The sequence below is a fragment of the Rutilus rutilus genome (genome assembly GCF_951802725.1).
Source record: "Rutilus rutilus genome assembly, chromosome: 16".
In the NCBI taxonomy this organism is placed as follows: Eukaryota; Metazoa; Chordata; class Actinopteri; order Cypriniformes; family Leuciscidae; genus Rutilus; species Rutilus rutilus.
Genome location: NC_140224.1, coordinates 2,514,310 through 2,536,970, shown reverse-complemented (window position 1 = coordinate 2,536,970; position 22,661 = coordinate 2,514,310). Strand labels below are relative to the sequence as shown.

General features: G+C 37.1%; 1 long non-coding RNA gene across 1 annotated transcript in view; it reads right to left on the bottom strand.

The window, feature by feature from the left end:
- Positions 1-22,452, bottom strand: part of LOC311306424 — a 68,705-nt gene extending 46,253 nt beyond the window's left edge. Inside the window, exon 1 of the long non-coding RNA XR_014630161.1 lies at positions 21,999-22,452. This is a non-coding gene — a long non-coding RNA (uncharacterized lncRNA). The remainder of the gene's footprint in view (positions 1-21,998) is intronic.
- Between the last annotated feature and the right edge of the window lie 209 nt (positions 22,453-22,661).

The following is a 22,661-nucleotide window of genomic DNA, read 5'->3' as shown; positions in this document are numbered from 1 at the left end:
TAATTGCGTTTCTGCACACGGAGGAGGAATACCAATTCATTCAGTTCAAATAAATATATTCAAATACGACTTTTGGTGCTCAGATCTCATAATCCTACAGTAAAGACACAGCTTTAGGTTCTGACGAACGCAGTTTTTGGCAGTTTTGTGGGAAACGGTAGTATAGTCGTATAGCTCGGCTCTCCTGCAGCTTTGGCTGTCTCAACACGCATCCAGCGCCGGCTGCCAGGCAGGTCTTCATCCAACACATAAACAAAGGAACATTATGTCTGTCAGCCTACGCTCAAACATAAACAGCAATTTATCTCATCCACGTGGGAATACCAATATTCTTTTATACCTCCAAATTCCCCTGCTTACTTTGCTTTCTGACCTGCAACCAACAGAAATAGGATGTGAAGGATGAAACTGGCACCAGAAAAACACATCATATGTGGGGAACTTTCCATAGATAAGATGCAAAATCAAGCCTGAAAAAAGGGTTTAACCCTCAGAAAATCTTTTAAACCTCAAGAGGTTCGCAATTATTAATACAATACTAATCAATTACGCCATTTTTTACTACACTGAGTAATTCATCGGATTGTTCAAATGTTTTGCATTTGGCAAAGTTGTGTTGTTTCACTTATTCCTGTATTAAAACCGCTCAAATGTTGGGGTCAGTAAGAAGATTTTAATGGAGATTTATTATTATTTTACTCTTTTTTTTAAGTTCCTTTTGTCCAGCAAGGCTGTATTTATTCAATTAAAAATACAGTAAAATTGCAATCTAAAATAACAGTTTTCTATGTAAATATATGTTTACTGTAATTTATTCCTGTGATCAAAGCATCATTACTCCAGTCTTCAGTGTCACACGATCCTTCAGAAATCATTCTAATATGATGATTTGATGCTCAAGAAACTTTATTTATTTATTTGATGAATATAAAGTTTAAAAGAGCAGCATTTATTTGAAATATAAATCTTTTGTAACATTACAAATGTCACTTTTGATCAATTTAATGCATCCTTGCTCAATTAAAGTATAGATTCTTTCAGAAATACTGACCCCAAACGTTGCAATGGTATTGTACTTCTAAAATGAGGTTACTGTATGTTAGATAAAAACAGTAAAGATGGTTTGAGGTGAGACTAGGCGGGTTTAAGCTGATGCCAAAGATAGAATAAGGTGACTGTCTTTTATTATTTTTGCTTTACGCACTGAACTCTTCAAGGAGAGACCATCCCATTTATTGGCAAGACTTCAACATCTCTTCATCATCTTCCAGCCAGAGCATAATGACCCCAACCATCCTCGTTCCAATGTTTATCACATTTTTCATCCACCAGCGCTGATTGTCTTCCACGGTTTAAATGAACAAGCAGAAAGACGCGAGGAAGGCCGACATCAAAGCAAATGAAAACCACGCTGTCCTCGGGAAGCTAAGCTTGACATTTTGCGGATTGAAGATTGGAGAGGTTTCACATGTGTTCTGGTCTGGTGTGATTCATATTTAAGTACATAAAAGAAAAAAAATATATTTAAGTACGTTTAGGGCTCCTGTCCAGTACGTCTTATATTTACACAGATATAATAAACACTCTCTGGAGGAGGAGGAGGAGGAGGCCTGTTTCCCTGGCCAGAGCAACAACATCTAAGGTTTATTTTGTATGTTCTGTACAGTGAGTGGAGCAACAATGTTAAATGGTTATTGCATAGAAAAGACACACACTAACGTGGCCGAGCCAGCGGCCGAAGAGTTGTGAGGGTTTTTCCTCTTGGCAGTTTATGGCCAGTTCTGCTTATCCAAAGTCATTATTGCTGCTGGATGTTGAGCAATATTTTTATCAGTCCACCTTCACATCATCTCAAGGATCTCTGAAAGTCACCATGAAATCAAAACTGACATTTCTCGTAATTTTTAATCCGAATAACTTCCCCTCCCTCTTACAGCATCTCTTCTCTTCTCTGGTGATGTGGGCCTGGCAACCTGTCACTCACATGAGATCCACCAATAGCAAGTCACAACCATCCAATCAAGCCCCGCCCACATTTGTTCTTGTTCCAGAAGTGTTTCACTCGGATATATACGGCATTATATGAAAGAAAAGACGAGCATAACTTCTGTTTCATGTCGACTTTAAGTGCAGTTTAACCCAGCTGTGAGGAATGACCTTATACTGATTAAAAACGATGGTAAAACACCCACTATAACACAATGAAACATTTGTGATTTACTTGTTGACTGCAGAACCAGAATCCCTCTACATGAGTACACCACAGGATTCAGAAAGACCAGATTAGATGGCCTTAAATTCTATCTGTAATCAGTTCTGGTCATTTTGTAGCATTATAAACTATGCAATGTGCAAAAGGAGGAACGCAACAATATCAGGGAACAACATTCTTGCCGGAAAAGACAAGATGTAACAAAAGTCTGGCCAAAGTCTGGTTCTTGAAGTACTCTGCATTGCCATTTAATACTCTATACGTTTCTATGCGTTATGAAACCAGTTGATGTTGACGGTGGGAACGTTCAAATGAAACCCAAACCACTGTCGAGTACACAAGAGAAGACGGCAGGATTAACCCCTAATGCCTATAAGCATGACAAATCAAATTTTAGGCTCTTTATCACGGTCGCTTCTATGTAAAGTACTTGGTCTGAATAATTCACACTAATTGGTGAAATCTGCGAGCGCCGCGGGTAAAAGACAAAGCTTGACCCTAATCCAACCGAAAGAGACACTTGAAATGCTGAACCAAAAACTGCAACTCAGACATTTTCCAGAACTAACAACAATGTTCAGAAATCAGATTATTTGAACATTCCAGACACTATCCATAAACTGCAGGAGACTTTCAGGGAATGTTGAATTTCGTTCCGCACTCTGTGGGTCTCATCATAGAGTTTAGATAAACTTAAGTTTACACACTTAGAAACTGCTTGATGAAGACAAATCATCTCATATGCACTACTGTGATCTTGTTCTTCATCCTCACACACACACACACACACGTATCTACTCATTGTCCACTCCTCTACCACACACACACACACACACACACACACACACACACACACACACACACACACACCAGTAAACAATGCTGCGAGAAACAACACAAGAGAATTAATGTGTTCACAGGAATGAGCGCCCGAATTCCTCAGCCAAGGCTGGACTCCAGCACAGGGTTCAGAGAGTGCAGAATCGGATGATTTGCATTGTTTCATTTGATACAAATAAAGCTTGTGGATTTTTTTTTAAAGCCTTTGCCGATCTTTTAATCCTCTAACTGATTCCAGCAGTGGACTCTACAAACACATTATTAAAAAAAAAAAACAGTGAAACTTCTTGAGTGTCATTATTAAACCTTTTTTTAAACAACTTATATGCTTTAGTTACTTCACAGTCGTGAACCGTGATTTGCTCGTCAGTTGCAGGTGTAATTAGGGGCGGGGCATTCTCATTCCACAGAGCATCTGATTGGACGAAACTCTGCAGTGCAGGATGAGTCATCTATATTTTGAGTATTACCGTATTCACCTTATTTTTGATGCAAGAGTGGCGGCGGCCATTTTTAACTTGAATGTGCGAGGCATCTGGTGCCATTTACTCGTACATAAAACAGTCTGTCATGCTGCTTGATATTGCAAGCTTTTATATAGAAAAAGTAATTTGTTATCAAATTATTTTAATATATTACCATAATCAAAAACACTGGTTTGTGGCACTAGTTGTTTTACTGTGCGAATAGATTTGACTGCATGCCTTTTGTTATTCTTCTATAACTAATGAATCAGAAGTCTAGCACATTCAGAGAAAATAGCTTACTTCCACGATACAAAATAAGATGGATATTTCATCAAATATGTTTTGTTGCTGCAAGTCTTTTATACTTTCCTACTAATTATATGAAAAGTATACAGTGGCTGGAAGAAAAAAAAAAAAGATAAACAGAGAAATTTTCACACTCTCACTTTCTCTGAATCTGATGATAGAGAGATAAATACAAAACAATATTTTAAACTGCATCTCATTATCCAGAAAATCGCTAATTTAGCTATTCTTTTTTCCATCTATGTAGCAGTGCAATCAATTTTGTTCTGTAACACTATTACACTGGCTGGAATATAATTATTTAAAAAATTAATAAGGTCTAAAAAACTATCATCATAAGTGTGACTGCACAAAACAATTATTTGCACTATTAAATCGCACATGGCGGCATAATACTGTCACTTCATTTATTAAATTATGATTAAAATTGACCTAGTCTCTGTTGGTTTCACAGTAAAATTCTGACAAATAAAAGATTATTAATATATTATTATAAAATACAATATTTTAAACTGCATCTCACGATCAGAAACAATCATTTAGCTATTTTTTTTCCCCTCCATGTTACATATTGCACAATGCAGCATAATGTAGTATTTTTTATTTCATTTATTAAATGAACCAAAAATAAGAGTCTCCATTGGTTTCACAGTAAAATTCTGATGGAAAAGTATTTTATTGCAAGAAATTACTGTTGAATATTGTAAAATCCGAGGAATATTTTGCATTTTATGCAACCTATAAAACATTACCCTGCACTATTACGAGATGTGTGGCCCACAGAAACCAGTTAAAAAACAGTTGCCAATGCAACTAATACATAATTAAGATAATAATGATTCCAGACCATTAATTTCCATGCATCATCTTATTTGTCATCTTCGTTAAACAAGGTAAAAATGAGGTTTTGCAGGAGCATTATCCCAGAAACTTGGATCATATTCATAATTGTATAGAATCTCATAGCCTTGTAAAACAGATTAGGTTTACCATCACATTAAATGTAGTGAGATAGCGAGCACCAGAGCTTTCTCGTCTCAGCAGGAGGCCGGCATGCAGAATCGCAGGTAGTGTTAGTGTTCTGGCAGTAAACATTTACTGGGAAATGTGCAGAAGGTTTTTTTTTGTAAGGCAATTACGCTGCCTGCAAACTCCCTGATGTAATACTTCCAAATTGCTGGTTGAACGCAGTCAAACTCTAAAACACAAAAGGCATGCAAAACGTTACACAACCGTCTTCAGAAAGCAGACATATAACATTTATTTAGATCAATTTCCTTCAGACCTCCAAAGTATGAAGTACATTTTCAAAGTTCACAATGGCCTAAATATTCCATTTTACTCCGTTTACAAGCTTAAGTTATGATCTGACATCCGTTTTCGTGTAAACTTCAGTTGCTCATTTGTCTTTGTGAAGAGACGTTTCATCAGTCACTACAACAGCATGTGATTTAAAGCCGTGTGTTTTAATTATAGACACTGGTGAAGAAGGACGAACTTGACTCGAGTATGAACACGGTCGATGATCAGTCTTATAAACAACTATATTTTAATGTCAAACGACTACAAAATCAGCTGCTGTTGAATTAAATGTTTGACATTTTCAGGTAACAGATTTCAGCATAACATTTGATGTGTCCTTGAGCCATAAATATTATGATTAAACAGTTTCCCTTGACATATCTCATGATATCATTAGTCAAAAGCTTAAAGAAAATATGTATAATTATATATACTGTATACAGGGCTTGACATTAACTTTTTTACTCTCCAGCCACAGTTATAAGTCACTCAGCATGTTCACATCGATACCATGGGGAAAAACGGCCATACAGATATTTTTTTATATTATCTCATAATTAGGCTGCTGTCACTTTAAGACCTGACGCACAGATCCATTATACTGTTACAAGTGTTTTCTTTCTCGACTGTTTACGTTCACTTAAAGAGGTGGTTGATTATGATTTGACTTTTCTAACTGTAGTTAGTGTGTAATGTTGCTGTTTGAGCATAAACAACATCTGCAAAGTTACAGCGCTCAAAGCTCAAAGCAAAGGGAGATATTTGCTTTTAAAGAAATGGCTTTTTAAGGACTACAACAAACGGCTGGTAGAGACTACACCACATTCCTCCCGGGTTAGTGACATCACCAACCCTAGAATTTACATAAACCCCGCCCCCAAAACACAATTTATAGATTATCATGACAGAATATGCTAATCAATAAATTCATCAACTAACCATTCAGAAATGTCCTGTTGCTTCTACATGTTGTCTCTTCTTCTCGAGTCTCTCCATCTTTGTCTGACTCCGGTTTGAAAAGTTTTTGAAATTTCCAGTGCATGTGTGTGTGAGGTAAAAGGACACGAGCTCTTGAAGCTCCGCCCCCTGTGCCGGGAGCAGCAGCTCATTTACATTTAAAGGGACAGACACAAAAACGGTGCGTTTTTGCTCACCCTCAAAAAGTGACAACTTTAACATGCTATATAAAAATATCTGTGGGGTATTTTGAGCTAAAACTTCACACACACACTCTGGGGACATCAGAGACTTATGTTACATCTTGTGAAAAGGGCATTATACCACCCCTTTAAAACATAACTGACTGTGTTTATGTGAATTCTCGCCAAGACTGGCATTTTGACATTATTTTGTGTGTATTTAAGCGCAATAAGCAGCGAAAACAAACGCAAAGAGCCTTTAGTACTGTTTTATCTGTGCACACAATTTGGGTGCTAGCACAAAATCTGCAGGAATGAGTAAAATGATGCACAATACACACAATCCCAGAGCGAGATTCAAGCCCTGTAACACCAACAGTACTCATCCTGAGCAAATGAAACGAGTGAGTGAGTGGAGGCGGGTTTGTGTGTAAGAGATGAGAGAGAGGAAGAGCAGCTGGTATCGTGTATCTATTCTGCAGAAAATGAGTATTGGAAGCGTTTCAGATATTTAGTATCAATATGTATAGAAAAATGTATATTTTTGACAACACTACAATTGCACTTAGTTTATTATTTAAGATTCCTTTGTAAAAGACTACAAATTAAAAATGGATATATACAATTGATGATGTATTTACAATCTTTATTTGAAGTGTCAAGCTACTTTCAAAAGGCGATTTACTCTATTTTAATCGCTACCGTAGACAAAAGTGTTTATATCCAAGCTATAATATTTTATCCCAGTACTTCTGTGATCATTTTAATAACTGTGAGACAGAAATAATGATAGTGTGTGGTTGAAAAGACTGTTTGTGAAGCTGTTTCATATCTATTCGTGACAACTGCTCTCTCTGGGTCAGAACGCAGATCTGATTCTGAATGTTCGCTGTGATCAGACTTGTCAAAGGTTTAACAGACATATCCGAATCATTTATGAATAAGATTGTGTGCAAAGATTAATGGTGAAGCTCCAACCTGTGTGAGAATGCAAATTGCTGATGACTTCGTTCACTTGAGTTAATGGTGTTTGTCAGTTTTCTAGAATAAAGTTCTGTATCATAATACAGACATTCATGCACAAATGTGCATATACAGTATTATATGCTTCTAATGCACATACATAGAATAAACTAGTCTTATATAGTCCATGATTTAGCTTAACATTCACTCATTCACAAACATGCATTATAGTAAAATTCATTTACAACAGCAACATTTGTTTACTCATATTATACCTTCGCTTTGAAAACCTACATCTGACTAGGAAGATAGATAAGCCCATGCTGAATAAAGATGAATCTCTTTAGCATGCATATTTTAATAAGACAGTGAACAGAGTTTGCTTTAGACCAGAGTTCAGCAATAAATATGCAAGCCCTCCAGACTGAATTCATTTGGTGGCGTGCCGACTAAACCGGTCTAAAGGCTCCGATCACCACAAAAGGTTTAAGTTTGTTTAAGATCCTCTTCGCAAGTCTTTCCAAAAAGACAGAACGCTCTCGTATAATTTACTTTGGAGAGTTTATACGAGCCGTGACTCCATTGTTCCGTCACACATTCTGGATTCTTTATGATGCCGAAGATCTATAGCAGCACAATTAACGACTCGCAAATGAATTCCAGAGAAAATGATTAGATGACAGAGAATTAACAAGGATGTTGATATTTCTGGCACAAGGATCAGGGAGAAACGCACAAAGCGAAGTGGCCCAATTAGTGGGTGTTTAGCTGGAGGTGGAGCCCTGAGGGGAGGGGAGGGGGGGGGGGGGTCGGGCCCCCGAGGACTCGTTGTCATGGTTACTAGTGTGTCACCGAGGGCCCTTTCCCTTTCACGCTTTCATTCTCCGTTCTGTTCTCCCTCTCAATCACCACCACAATTAGACACAAAAACACAAGTCTCTCTCTCTCTTTCGCTTTCTCTCTCCAAGGCCAAACTCTCTATTTCAGTCCCTCGAGGGAAGGCTGAACGAAGCAAAAAAAAAAAGTGTGTTTTTTATGAACACTGAGCTGAAGTGGAAAGAAAACTTTGAATGTTCTTTTCATTGTTTGTTTTCTTACCCTCACAGTTTTTCCCCTCCTCTAAGCTGATCTGTTCTTCTTGTCTAGGATTACATAATGGTGCCATCCATTCCCATTAAGAGGTGTTGCTTCCCAAAGCGGACGGACCGGGGAGGCTTTGAGCGTTTTACAATCTGATGATGCTTCTGGAGTTTCTGTACATACTGTAATATTGTGACGTATGCATTTGAATCTTTAGCATGTGGAATAGTGATTGCAAGATCGATTCATTTCCGCGAACTGGTTCTTTTAGGCTATTCGTTTCAAAAACGATTCTGTACATCACTGCACAATGAAATTCATCTCTAACATCAGACACTGTCCAAAAAAAAAGCCTGTGTGAATGGAAATTGCTGATCATTGCCTTTCATTCATTGGGTCATTGTTGTCAGTTTCATTCTGTGTTCCTGCACGTCAAATTGCATCTTGATTCCTACATTCAAGTTTTGCTGCTATTATAATACAATCCAGTGGATACGCTTAAAAACTATATAAAAAGACTAATAACTAGACTTAACTTCATATGCATGCACAAACTATACTAAAATTCATTTACATCTTTCAACAGAACGTTTTTGCATGTTTTAATTCCATTTTATTTCATAATACTAGTCGTAGTAAGTATTTTTCCAGCATCTACATCAGGCATGCAGTCAGTCTGTGCATGAAGACCAGAAGATCCCATAGAGAGAGAAAAAAAAAATTAAGCATTTCAAAGCAACTTCCATACATTTTTGATGCATATTAACGACTCATCTAAACTGAGAAACGTCTAATATTAATATCACTCACTGATTTTAGCCTATTAGCTCTGGGTGAAGACTAATATTTCACTTCCAACAGCAGTAGACGACAGTGAAATGTGTCTAAAGCTACAGGGAGCAACAAGCCTGCCGGTCAAACACGCTGAATAGTCTGCGCTTCAAGAGTAAGAAGTAATGCTCTGCTGTGCTTTATGGACTCGGTCGGCCAGTTGGCTCGCCACTATGCAAATCCAAGCTTGAAAAGAAAAAACACCCTGGAGTCTTACAGAAGGAAGCCCTCGTGTCTTACATCTGATGCTGCAGCTCTGAAGGTTTAATCTCACGTGTGTTCACTCTACAGTTACATGGATCTGCTTCTCCTACAGCAATGAGAATAGATGGAGCACAGAAGGAGACTTTTGAACACGTCGTCCTCTGAGAAAAACTGCATGGGTTTTCAGATGAGACCCATCAGTGTCTGAAACAGCCCGAAATCGCCAAGATACTAAAGTGTGCAATCAATATACAGACTGACAGATTTCTACAATTTCGCATCAATTTCTTCTGAGACCAAATCCTTTGGAGATTTATATGGGAGATTGTTTCCACCACGTAATAAATTTAAAATGTAATTGCAACTTTTTATCTCACAATTCTGACTAAGAGTTGCGACGTCATTTCTCAGAGTTGCGACTTTCGCGAATATTCAGAGTAGCGAAATTATTTCTCAGAGTTGCAAAATTATTCTCAGAGTTGCAATGTTATTTCTCTGAGTTGCAACGTTATTTCTCAGAGTTGCAAAATTATTCTCAGAGTTGCAATGTTATTTCTCTGAGTTGCAACGTTATTTCTCAGAGTTGTGATGTTATTTCTCAGAGTTGTGATGTTATTTCTCAGAGTTGTGATGTTATTTCTCAGAGTTGTGATGTTATTTCTCAGAGTTGTGATGTTATTTCTCAGAGTTGCTATGTTATTTCTCAGAGTTGCAATGTTATTTCTCAGAGTTGCAATGTCATTTCTCAGAGTTGCAATGTCATTTCTCAGAGTTGCGACGTCATTTCTCAGAGTTGCGACGTTATTTCTCAGTCGCAACGTTATTTCTCAGTTGCGACGTCATTTCTCAGAGTTGCGACGTTATTTCTCAGTCGCAACGTTATTTCTCAGAGTTGCGATGTTATTTCTCAGAGTTGTGATGTTATTTCTCAGAGTTGCGATGTTATTTCTCAGAGTTGCGATGTTATTTCTCTGAGTTGCGATGTCATTTCTCAGAGTTGCGACGTTATTTCTCAGTTGCGACGTTATTTCTCAGAGTTGCGACGTTATTTCTCAGAGTTGCGATGTTATTTCTCAGAGTTGCGATGTTATTTCTCAGAGTTGCGATGTTATTTCTCAGAGTTGCGATGTTATTTCTCTGAGTTGCGATGTTATTTCTCTGAGTTGCGACGTTATTTCTCAGTTGCGACGTTATTTCTCAGAGTTGCGACGTTATTTCTCAGAGTTGTGATGTTATTTCTCAGAGTTGCGATGTTATTTCTCAGAGTTGCGATGTTATTTCTCTGAGTTGCGATGTTATTTCTCAGAGTTGCAATGTCATTTCTCAGAGTTGCGATGTCATTTCTCAGAGTTGCGACGTTATTTCTCAGTTGCGACGTTATTTCTCAGAGTTGCGACGTTATTTCTCAGTTGCAATGTTATTTCTCAGTTGCAATGTTATTTCTCAGAGTTGCGATGTTATTTCTCAGAATTGCAATGTCATTTCTCAGAGTTGCGATGTCATTTCTCAGAGTTGCGACGTTATTTCTCAGTTGCGACGTTATTTCTCAGAGTTGCGACGTTATTTCTCAGTTGCAATGTTATTTCTCAGTTGCAATGTTATTTCTCAGAGTTGCGATGTTATTTCTCAGAGTTCCAAAGTTATTTCTCATTTACGACTATTTCTCAGAGCTGCAACATCATTTCTCAGTGTTGCAATTAGAGTTCGGTAACAAGTCGGTACTGAAATTTAAAAAATTTGAGCGCTGTTGAGCGGAATCATAAACACCTCTGATTGGCTATCATTTTCACACGCTCATCAGATTTGTCTGTGATTGGATACAATGATCAACACATGGGAGCGTTTGAGAGTGTCTTTTGAAAGCAGGTGCGCCCCCGCCTGTATCTGTGCAAGTGCTCGGTGAGGAGCATAATCAATGGATATTTACAACATGTCTTTGAAGTGCTGATCATTGTAGCCAATCAGAGACATGACGTGAGTACAATGGCCAATCAGAGGCGTTTACGATTCCGCTCAACAGCGCTCAAAGCGTCACATTTTTATAATTTCAGTACTGACTTGGTACTTTTTGTTAAGGCCTTTTTGTTAATATAACTTTTTGGTATATTCAAACGCGCATACCAATAGACTGAACTCGTAATACGCATGTGCACGCCATCAGCGTTCTCACAGGTTTCGCGTTTAAAGTCTGTGTAGAGTTTCCTGTTAAAACGGTGTTGTGTTAGCGGCTAATGATCGTTGCGACGGAAGTGAATCAATCAAATTACCTTTAGCTGGAAAATAACTTTATTCAAGAACTGCTATAAAGCCCAAACAATCTCTGTTTCTTTAAACTATCCTTGTATCTCTGTAAAGCCGCTTTGGAACAATCTACATTGTTAAAAGCGCTATATAAATGAAGATGACTTGACTTTTGACAACGCTAGTTGCGACATCATTTCACAGAGATGCAATATCACTTATTTTTATTAAATGAACCACACATGAAACTTAATTCAGTTTCCTAAACTATAAAAAGCTTCTAAAAGATCAGGAATTTTTACAGAGGTTTGCTAACAATTAGAAGTTAGATTAACCATAATATCAAAGTAATCTTTTTTGAGGGGGGAAAAAAAATCTGTCTTTTCACTAAAACACTGAAGTGTAGGTGGTTATACTAGTTACATCATGTTGAAGGTTTTCTTGGCTCATCGGCCTTAGTGTTAGTTTTGTGCAATCTATTCCCTCATTGGTTATATAAGCCCCCAACGCTGAGAACTGCAGGAATAAAAAAAGCAATATTTGACACCAGGCCATTGTAGAAATCAGTTGCACACCTGCACCAAAGCTTACAGTATTTAACATTTTTTAATTTGTTCCAGTAGGAACAATTGCTCAGCAGAAAACTGTCAGATAACATTACAGGTGAGATGGAAATTCCCTCAGAAACACTGTAAACACCATTATGCCTCTGTGATAGTGATCCAACGCTGGATACTCCTATAGGTTACTCCCGTGGATCACGGCTGAACGCGTCTTCTCAACACTCACTTACAAACATTTTTCGCCTATCGTGCGTCTACTCTACACCCGTACCACTAAAAAGACGGATTATATCTAAAACTTCAGTCATAAATTAGTATTAATATTGATAGCATCACTGGTAGCTTCGTTGCTAACTTACTGTCCATCTGTTAAAATGGCGAATATATCAGATGAAAGTAGTCTACCTTTTGGTGCAGGTGAGGACACATTTGAGCTGCACGCACTGCAGTCTGAGCTGGAAGCTGTTGAGAAACAGATCCACGACCTTTTATTGAGACAAGCCGAGCTGATAGACCGGCGGTTAGCTCTTGAAACATCACGCGCCGATGCACACAAATCAGAGATTAACGTTACTAACCCGCTGACTCCGACTTCGTCTACTCCGTGCGTTTCTCAACATAGGTCCCGAGCGCCGAGGTCGCGATCAGCCATGGTCTCGTTCACTCCGGCTCCAACACGCCACCACGAAGCCTGGGTGGTTCCGCAGCGGAAGACGCGAGTCAGGTCTAGACCAAGACTCTCTCCGACCCTCCCGGTTTTCGAGTTATCCACACAAAACCGCTTCTCCCCTCTTCGCGAAACAGAACGCGATGCTGTGATCATCGGCGATTCCATCATTCGGCACGTACGCGCAACGTTAGGTAAAAGTAAGGTGCACAGTCACTGCTTTCCTGGTGCTCGTGTTTCTGAAATCGCTACTCACGTTCCCGAGATTCTGAACGGTGACGAGCGCGTCGGAACTGTTGTCCTCCACGCGGGAGTGAACGACATCAGGATGCGCCAGACAGAGATTCTGAAGAAAGACTTCAGGAATCTGATCGATACGGTACGCAGCACATCGCCTGAAACAACGATCATAGTGTCAGGACCGCTTCCCACGTACCGACTAGGACATGAAAAGTTTAGCAGATTATTTGCGCTAAATGAATGGTTAATGTCATGGTGCAATGAGCAGAAACTGCTCTTTGTAAATAATTGGAATCTGTTTTGGGAGCGTCCTAGGCTTTTCCGTGCCGATGGCTTACACCCAAGCAGATTCGGAGCAGATCTTCTGTCGGATAACATCTCCAAAATGTTAAATACCTTTTGACTAGTAACCAAAAGTCCAAATCATAGTCTCTGCTGCACCAATTTAACTGATATAAATACTAGTGTAGAATATTGCATAGAAACCGTGTCTATTCCTCGTTTAGTGAGATCAAATAACAAATCTACTGCAGGATCTAGGAAAAATCTAATTGTTATTAAAACAGAAAATGTTGCTATTAGTAAACAAAAACAATTTCTAAAGCTAGGTCTTCTAAACATTAGATCACTCACACCTAAGGCAGTTATTGTAAATGAAATAGTCACAGATAATAGCTTCGATGTACTTTGCCTAACTGAAACCTGGCTTAAACCAAATGATTATTTCGGTCTAAATGAGTCTGCTCCTCCTGGATACTCCTATAAGCATGAGCCCCGTCTAATTGGTCGTGGCGGTGGTGTTGCGACAATTTATAGAGATATTCTCAATGTTACTCAGAAAGCGGGTTATAAGTTTATTTCGTTTGAAGTACTTGTACTAAATGTTACGCTCTTAGATGTTAGAAAAACATCCCTATTATCTCTAGCCTTGGCTACCGTATATAGACCGCCTGGGCCTTACGCTGATTTCCTAAAAGAGTTTGCAGATTTTCTCTCAGACCTATTAGTCAATGTCGATAAAGCATTAATTGTAGGAGATTTTAACATACACGTAGATAATCCAAATGATGCGTTAGGGGCTGCGTTTACAGATTTATTAAATTCATTTGGGGTCAAGCAAAACGTCACCGGACCAACTCATCGTCTTAATCATACACTCGATTTAATTATATCACATGGAACCGATCCAACCGATATAGATATTATACCGCAAAGTGATGAAGTCACTGACCATTACATGGTAACTTGCATATTACGTACTGCTGTAATATGTCATGCGGCGCCGCGTTATCAACCAGGCAGAACAATCCTTCCATCCACCATAGATAATTTCTCAAATTGCTTATCCGATCTGTCTCAGCTGCTGCCTGAACCCAAACAAACAGATGAACTAGAAGAACTAACTAGCACTATGAGCACTATTCTCTCTAGAACATTGGATGTTGTTGCACCTATTAGATTAAAAAAGGTCAGAGAGAAAATTAAAGCACCGTGGTACAACAATACCACGCATGTTCTAAAGAGAGAAACCCGTATTTTAGAGCGTAAATGGAAACAAACTAATTTAGAGGTCTTTAGAATCGCGTGGAAAGACAGTATGTCACGTTATAAAAAGGCCCTAAAAGCAGCCAGGGCTGAGCACCTCCGCAAACTAATAGAAAATAACCAAAATAATCCAAGGTTTTTATTTAACACCGTGGCTAGACTAACAAATAAACAGACATCACCCGAACAAAATATCCCATTACAGTTTAGTAGTAATGATTTTATGAAGTTCTTCACTGAGAAAATAGAAAACATCAGAACCACAATTGTAAACGTTCAATCTTCAGTTGCGCCTTATAATTCAGCCTTAATTATCACCCCGCAAGAACAATTACAGTGCTTTATAACTATAGAACAAATAGAGTTAAATAAACTTATCACTTCCTCTAAAACAACAACATGTTTATTAGATCCGATACCAACTAAACTACTGAAAGAAGTGTTACCTGTAGTGGAAGAGCCTCTCCTTAATATTATTAACTCGTCTTTATCTTTAGGTCATGTTCCAAGAACATTTAAACTGGCAGTTATAAAACCTCTCATTAAGAAACCACAATTAGATCATAATAACCTAGCAAATTATAGACCCATTTCAAATCTTCCATTTATGTCTAAAATATTAGAAAAAGTGGTGTCCGCTCAATTGTGTTCTTTCTTGCAAGAAAATGATATCTATGAGAAGTTTCAGTCTGGTTTCAGGCCGCACCATAGCACTGAAACTGCGCTCGTTAAAATCACAAATGATTTACTTTTAGCTTCTGACCAAGGCTGTATCTCAATACTAGTTTTACTTGATCTTAGTGCTGCGTTCGATACTATAGATCACACAATACTCTTAGATCGACTACAAAATTATACTGGTGTTCAAGGACAAGCATTAAGCTGGTTTAGATCATACTTATCTGACCGCTACCATTTTGTCTATTTAAATGGAGAAAAATCGATCATAACTCCAGTAAACTATGGAGTGCCGCAGGGATCTGTGTTAGGCCCTCTATTATTCTCAGTATATATGATGCCACTTGGAAATATTATAAGGAAACATGGAATTAGTTTCCATTGTTATGCTGATGACACTCAAATATATATTTCATCACGGCCAGATGAAAACGATAAATTATCCAAATTGACAGAGTGTGTTAAAGATATAAAAGATTGGATGACGCGTAATTTTCTTTTATTAAATCCAGACAAAACAGAGGTACTACTTATCGGTTCAAAAAACCGCCCACAAAACCTCTCGCAATACAACTTTAATATAGTAGGATGTCCTGTTACTTTATCCTCTACAGTAAAAGACCTGGGTGTTATACTCGATTGCAACCTGTCTTTCAAAAATCATATTTCATATGTTACAAAAACCGCCTTTTTCCACCTTAGAAACATTGCTAAGCTACGTAATATGCTATCAGTTTCTGATGCAGAAAAGTTAGTTCATGCATTCATGACCTCGAGACTAGATTACTGTAATGCTTTATTAGCCGGTTGTCCTGCATCCTCAATTAACAAGCTACAGTTAGTCCAAAATGCCGCCGCTAGAGTTCTTACTAGATCAAGAAAATATGATCATATAACACCGATTTTATCATCACTGCATTGGTTACCTATAAAGTTCCGTATTAATTACAAGGTATTGCTACTGACTTATAAAGCCCTAAACGGCTTAGCTCCAGTCTATTTAACGGATCTTCTATCGCCCTATAATCCATCGCGCTCTTTAAGATCACTAAATTCAAGGCTTTTGGTCATACCTAGGATATCCAGAACCACCAAAGGAGGGAGAGCATTTTCACATTTAGCTCCAAAACTCTGGAATAGCCTTCCTGATACTGTTCGTTGCTCAGACTCGCTCTCCCAGTTTAAAACTAGATTAAAGTCGCATCTCTTCAGCCAGGCATTCATATAATATTTTTAATCTTACAGTCCAAATTACAATCCGGCCTCTAGTTAATAAACGCCAGAGGAGAACTGGCCCCCGACTGAGCCTGGGTTCTCCCAAGGTTTTTTTTTCTCCATTGGGTCACCTGATGGAGTTTTAGGACACTATTAGGTCACTTGATGGAGTTTTTCGGTTCCTTGCCACTGTTGCCTTTGGCTTGCTCAGTTGGGGATATTCTGGATATCTAATTTGATTTTATCAATAAATTCCACTAGAAACAAACCTTGTTGTATTATTTTAATTTAATACTGTGAAGCTGCTTTGATACAATCTGTATTGTGAAAAGCGCTATACAAATATACTTGACTTGACTTGACTTGACTTGATAGTTTGAAGCTCACCTGACATCCTAGAAGCAGATCTGGCTGGCACACACAGCACCCTGTAGTCTAAAGCCTAATCCTATTAAAGCGGAACTAGGTATTACTGAGATCTAAAACCCACCCGCCCTCACAAAGCTGCGAACAAATGAAGAGGAAAGTTAAGGAACACCTCCAAAGCCTTCTGGACAAAAGGGTTAAAAGCGAAGATTTATAATAACATACGGCTGGAGCATTGCTTGTGCGATAAACAGCTGCATATGCATTAGATAAGAAATATGTAGAAGGCAGCTGCATGGGAATGGAGCATGAATCTGCATTAAAAGGCTTAGCAACTGGGACATTTTCATCAATGCCATTCAAGTGGCTGATTCAAGACTAGGAATATTCCACGATAATCTGCCTTTTTAAGGGATAACATGTCTGAGAAAGCATAACAGAATGAATTAAAGAGGTTGCCAACAACTCAAAAGACATTAATATAATACAGGGGTCTTCAAAAAAGGGTTGGGAAGATATACTTTGATTTCAAAGTCATTTCTTTGGGGGGAAAAAATGCATTTAAAGTAAATTAATTAAATAAATAAAAATGTATATATATATATATATATATATATATATATATATATATATATATATATAAAATATAATATCATATATATTTAATATAAAATATATCTAAATAATATGATCTAACAAAATAAATATATAAATAAAGAAATAATAAATATATACCTACTGTGATTGATTAACATCCTCTCATTAGCATGTTGCACGAAGGAAAAATAAATATGCAACTAAATGCAAAAACCAAAATTAATCAAAGAAAAGCAAAAATAACTTTCAATTTTGCATTTCCTCAACCATTTATTTATGTGTTTTTTTTTTTATTAATGGGGCATCTATTTATTTATTTAATCATTGGTTTATCTCCTTGCACATTTATTTATTCATATATTTATTTATTTATGCAAGAATATTTGGATTTATTAATTTGCATACTTATTGTTTTTGCAGGTTTTGTCCTCTATAATAAATATTTGTAGGAAATATAAATAAATAAATACAAATAATTACAATAAATACAAAAATAACAACAATAAATACACACAAAATTATTAACAAATATATAAAAATAACTAAATAAAAAAAATGATAAATAAATACATTTATAAAAATAGCTAAATAAATAAATATATAAAAACAACTACAATAAATGTATCAAAATTACTAAATAAACAAGAAATAAATAAATAAATATAAAACAAATAACACAAACAAAATAAACACACACACACACACACACATATATACACACACACATAAGAAACAGGTATTTTTAAGCACTATTTTGTCACAGACACAACTAGTGGCCTGAAGGGGGCGCTGTGTGCAGTGAGTGCACTGAGTTTAGCATGTGGAATGCAGTTGCAGAGTCAGACTGTTAACATGTTGTTCCCATCCAAGTAGTTTGTGAAGTCTTTGTGAGAGGCTATATATAAGTCAGGTGCTACACTTCAGTAAACTAAAACACTGAGATGTTACTGTAATCCAGAGGATTTAGGAGTATGATTAAGAGATAACCTAATGTGGATCACTGATACCTGCAAACACAAAGGAGACGGTTCAGTTCACTTTCAGTAAATACTGTAGAGACTTGAGTTCTCACAGCTGAGTTGAGCCAGTGGTGTCACATCAGTCAGAATATGCTGAGATCTACTGGTGTCATGTGTTTATTCATTTTCTAAGACCATGATTGCCATAAAATACAGAAGTAGAAACTGGTAGCTTGAGCTGGGCTCCTGTGCCAGTGGTGTTAGTGATAGAGCACTGCTGCCATCTTCTGGCTGACTTTAGAACAGTGATATCAAAGAAAAGGCTATAAACATACAGGTGAAACTCGAAAAGTTCATTTATTTCAGTACTTCAACTTAAAAGGTGAAACTAATATATTATATAGAATCATTAAATTCAAAGTGAGATATTTCAAGCATTTATTTGTTATCATTTTGAAGGTGTAAGCCATAATCATCAAAATTATAACAAATAAAGGCTTGAAATATCTCACTTTGCATGTAATGATTCTATATAATATATTAGTTTCACCTTTTAAGTTGAATTACTGAAATAAATTAACTTTTGCACGATATTCTAATTGTTGGAGTTTCACCTGTAAGGGTTCAGTGTAAATATTAAGGGTTTTACCCTTATATTGATATTTTGCCCATATTTTCAATCACTCATTTCATTGGGTTTTGGAGTTAAAGGAAATGTCTGTAAACTTACAGGATAATGTCCTGACAATTTTTTTTACCAGTTTTATAACATTTGATACAGTGCAAATTGTACAATGTTACACATTTATGCGACATCATCACATGCAGCATCAGGTCGCATGTTTAATTTAGCAAGTGGTGTTCTTAATAAAAATGGTTATTTTGCATCCAATTTGAGTAAAAATGTCTCAAAATTTGGGAGTCCAGTTCAATGAGTCGAGAGGAGATGTTAAAAATCTTAGTTAATATTACTTCTGGTGCATTTGTCACAACTGACAGCATGAGTAAAGAAGTGCTTTATTCATACATGACCTCTAGAGATTCCCATGGTTTAGTCGTTTAACTGGTTAGCTGCATTTCCTTTGTACAGACTGGATAAATGTGGACAATCAATACTGAAACACTGCAAGTCTCTAAGCAAGTACGTGAAGCTCGCAGGACTAAAGAAATGTGAAGCTCTTCAAAACATTTCAAAGGTTACACGAGGAAAGTATTAGTCCAACTATCAGACTGATTCATATCTGAAACCCTGTCCTGATGATCCATATCAGTGACAAACAGTGCAAATCAATACTTTCATTTGAAGTCAAAAACACTCACACATGGAGATATTTGGACAAAATAAACGAATGCACAAAAGATACTCATTAAAAATTAATAACATGATTAAAAAGAAAGTCCTCATGATTAATAAGCTTACTCAAATATTGAGACCAACTTTGCATGTTTCCCACAACACCACAGAATTAAAAAAGATCTAAAGTAATGAAAAGTGCAGATAGGAGAGCTAAAGTCACGGCTCTGAACCGGTGCAAGGAGTGAAAACAAAAACCAGAAACTAAGAGAATTTTAACAGGAACAAACAAAAATGAAATCAAGTTTAATCGTTTTGAAAATGAAAAAAAGAAAAGAAAATGTTGTAATTGAACACTATGTTGTCGAAGTTAGTATCCTGGCTTTAGCTTTAGTCAGTCACTTGTGTCATTAGGCTACAATAACATTTGAACAAAATCAAGCTCAAATTGATTATTTCTTTATCAGCAAGAGTCAGAGATTGTGTTTTGTCCATCATTAGAACATTGTGTTGCAGAACAATTATCATCAACTTACAGGTTACACAGGTTATTGTACTGTAAAGTTTGTCCTGTCGTTTAAATCACTTGGTCAAAATCCTGTGTTATAAAAGATGTGCATGTATAGCCTAATATTAGACTTCTCTCCTCAAATACATAACCTACAGTATAGCCTTTACAAACATCGTGTTTTTTTGAGTAAAAATAACAATGCATCTGTTGAAATAACCTGTTCTTTATTCACCCTTGCACTGCAAACATGCAGAGACTGTGTTATAAGCGTCACACACTTCTGCCGATAGTTTGAGGATCCAGTGGAGTTACAAGGTTTAGTCTAAAGCTCTTTATAGTATAAAGTTCTGTTCAAGCTCTTTTATAAAGTATAGCCAAAAAAGGAAATACAATTAAAAATGTAAAAAAAAACATTATTAACAAGTATTTTCCACCCTAATCAAACTGTTTTCAGAACTGTAATGTTACAGAAGAAACATTAAAACACTGACTCTGAAACCGGATCTACGAGCATCAGCTTTATTTAAAGATGAACTCACAAAACTGAAGAGCAAATTAACAAGACACACCTGAAATGAACGAATAATCAATCAGAAACAAACATGAGGAAGACAGACCTGAACTAATCAACCCAACACAGACAAAGACAGAAATCAACACAGTGACAGGAGTGAACATGTTTAAGCCCTGTCTGAAGAGCTTATACAACATAAACACAATATATCAATATGCAATTGTTCATTTGTCTCAACAATGGATCAAATAAATCTGTCACATTCCTGGAAGCAATAAATCACACAATATATATATATATCTATCAAGTCCCACTCCTTTAGTAATAGCACATCATGTTGTACCCATTCGACCGCAATAATGAGAAGCAAAAAAGCAGTGCAAGTTCTATCAGACTGCCAGCAGGAGGAGACAAACACACATGTAGATCAGCACCGCAGATAATAACCAGTAGAGACCAGTAGAGACCAGCAGAACTCACTGAGCTGTCCATCAGCTTGATCTACTGACCTCTACTGAACTTTAACACTCTCTGATTACGCCAATCAAATGATGGATGCAGTTGCTACCAGCCAATCACTGGGCTCTATTTACTCTCTCTCATTTCAGACATCAACTGCAGGTGTAGAAAAAAGTTCATTAAACACATGCATATTGTCACATATGGGGTAAGTTGTCACAATGCAAACTGTCATTTAACAGGCTATTAGATTAAACATAGAGATAATAGAGGCAATTATTAAACACATTTAAAAAGAAGAAAAAATAAACAAGAGTAAATTACCTTACAAGAAAAGTTATATTTTTTATATTATATATATTTGTTTTATATTTTATTTTGGTTTGGTTAACAGAATTCAAACAATGATATTAAGTCAATGAGAAAACACATTGATTGGAAGTTTTAACTCAAAGTTACGGATGTTTTTGTGACAAACTAGCACACGCCTGACTTCAAATAAATCATTACAAATTACATGTTAAATGTGGAGATTGGAGACATTTATAAATCTTAGTATGAGCTGTGCAAAAAAAGATTCTTCACATGACACAGCTGGATGAGTTATCAGTGTGTGCAGGTGCATCGCATCACTTCACACACACACACACACACACACACACACACACACACACACACACACACAGTTTCATCTGACGTGAAGAATCAAAGTCGAGGTGACTCTTTCAGCATCAGATCCAGCAGTGTCTAGAATACTGTAGTTCTAACAGTGTCTTTCAGGAGGGAATACTGACACAGCTCTTACCTTGGCGGAGCACATCTTCTCCACTCATGTAAAGTCCACTGATAGTCCATAAAGATCCCATTGTGTCATGACACGCTCCTTCAAATGAGCCTTTACACTGTCTCACTGTCTTTACAACTCTCTCATTCAGATTTACCTTCAAATATGTCAATATCAATCCATTCCACGCGCGTCTTCAGAGAGATCGCGCTTCATCATTACAGTCAGTGTTATTTATGACTCGCGCGCGCTATAACGGTGTGTGGAACCCGCAAAACACTAAAGACAAACAATTTAAACTTTGACAAGCATTTCGACACGAGCAACATAGTCGTCGAGGAGCAAAGTAAGCCTAAATCCATGTTGCCTGGTGATACAGAGAGCTCCGCTGCGTCCAAAGTGAGAAGTTCAAGCTTCTGAAAGTTCCCAAACTCAACAAGTGCGCCCTTCATTCCACAGACGCGCACACGCGCGCAGACTCGCACCACTGCATCATGGGACTTGTAGTTTTGTAGGATATTATTTTAAATAGGCTATATATATATATGATATATAACATTTAATGAGGGCTATAGCTTATGGAAGCTTGTTCATGGCACGGAATAAAAAAAAATGTAAAAGGTCATTGTGACTTTTTATCTCATAATTGGTTTAGATATACATTTTAATTCTGTGTTAAAACAA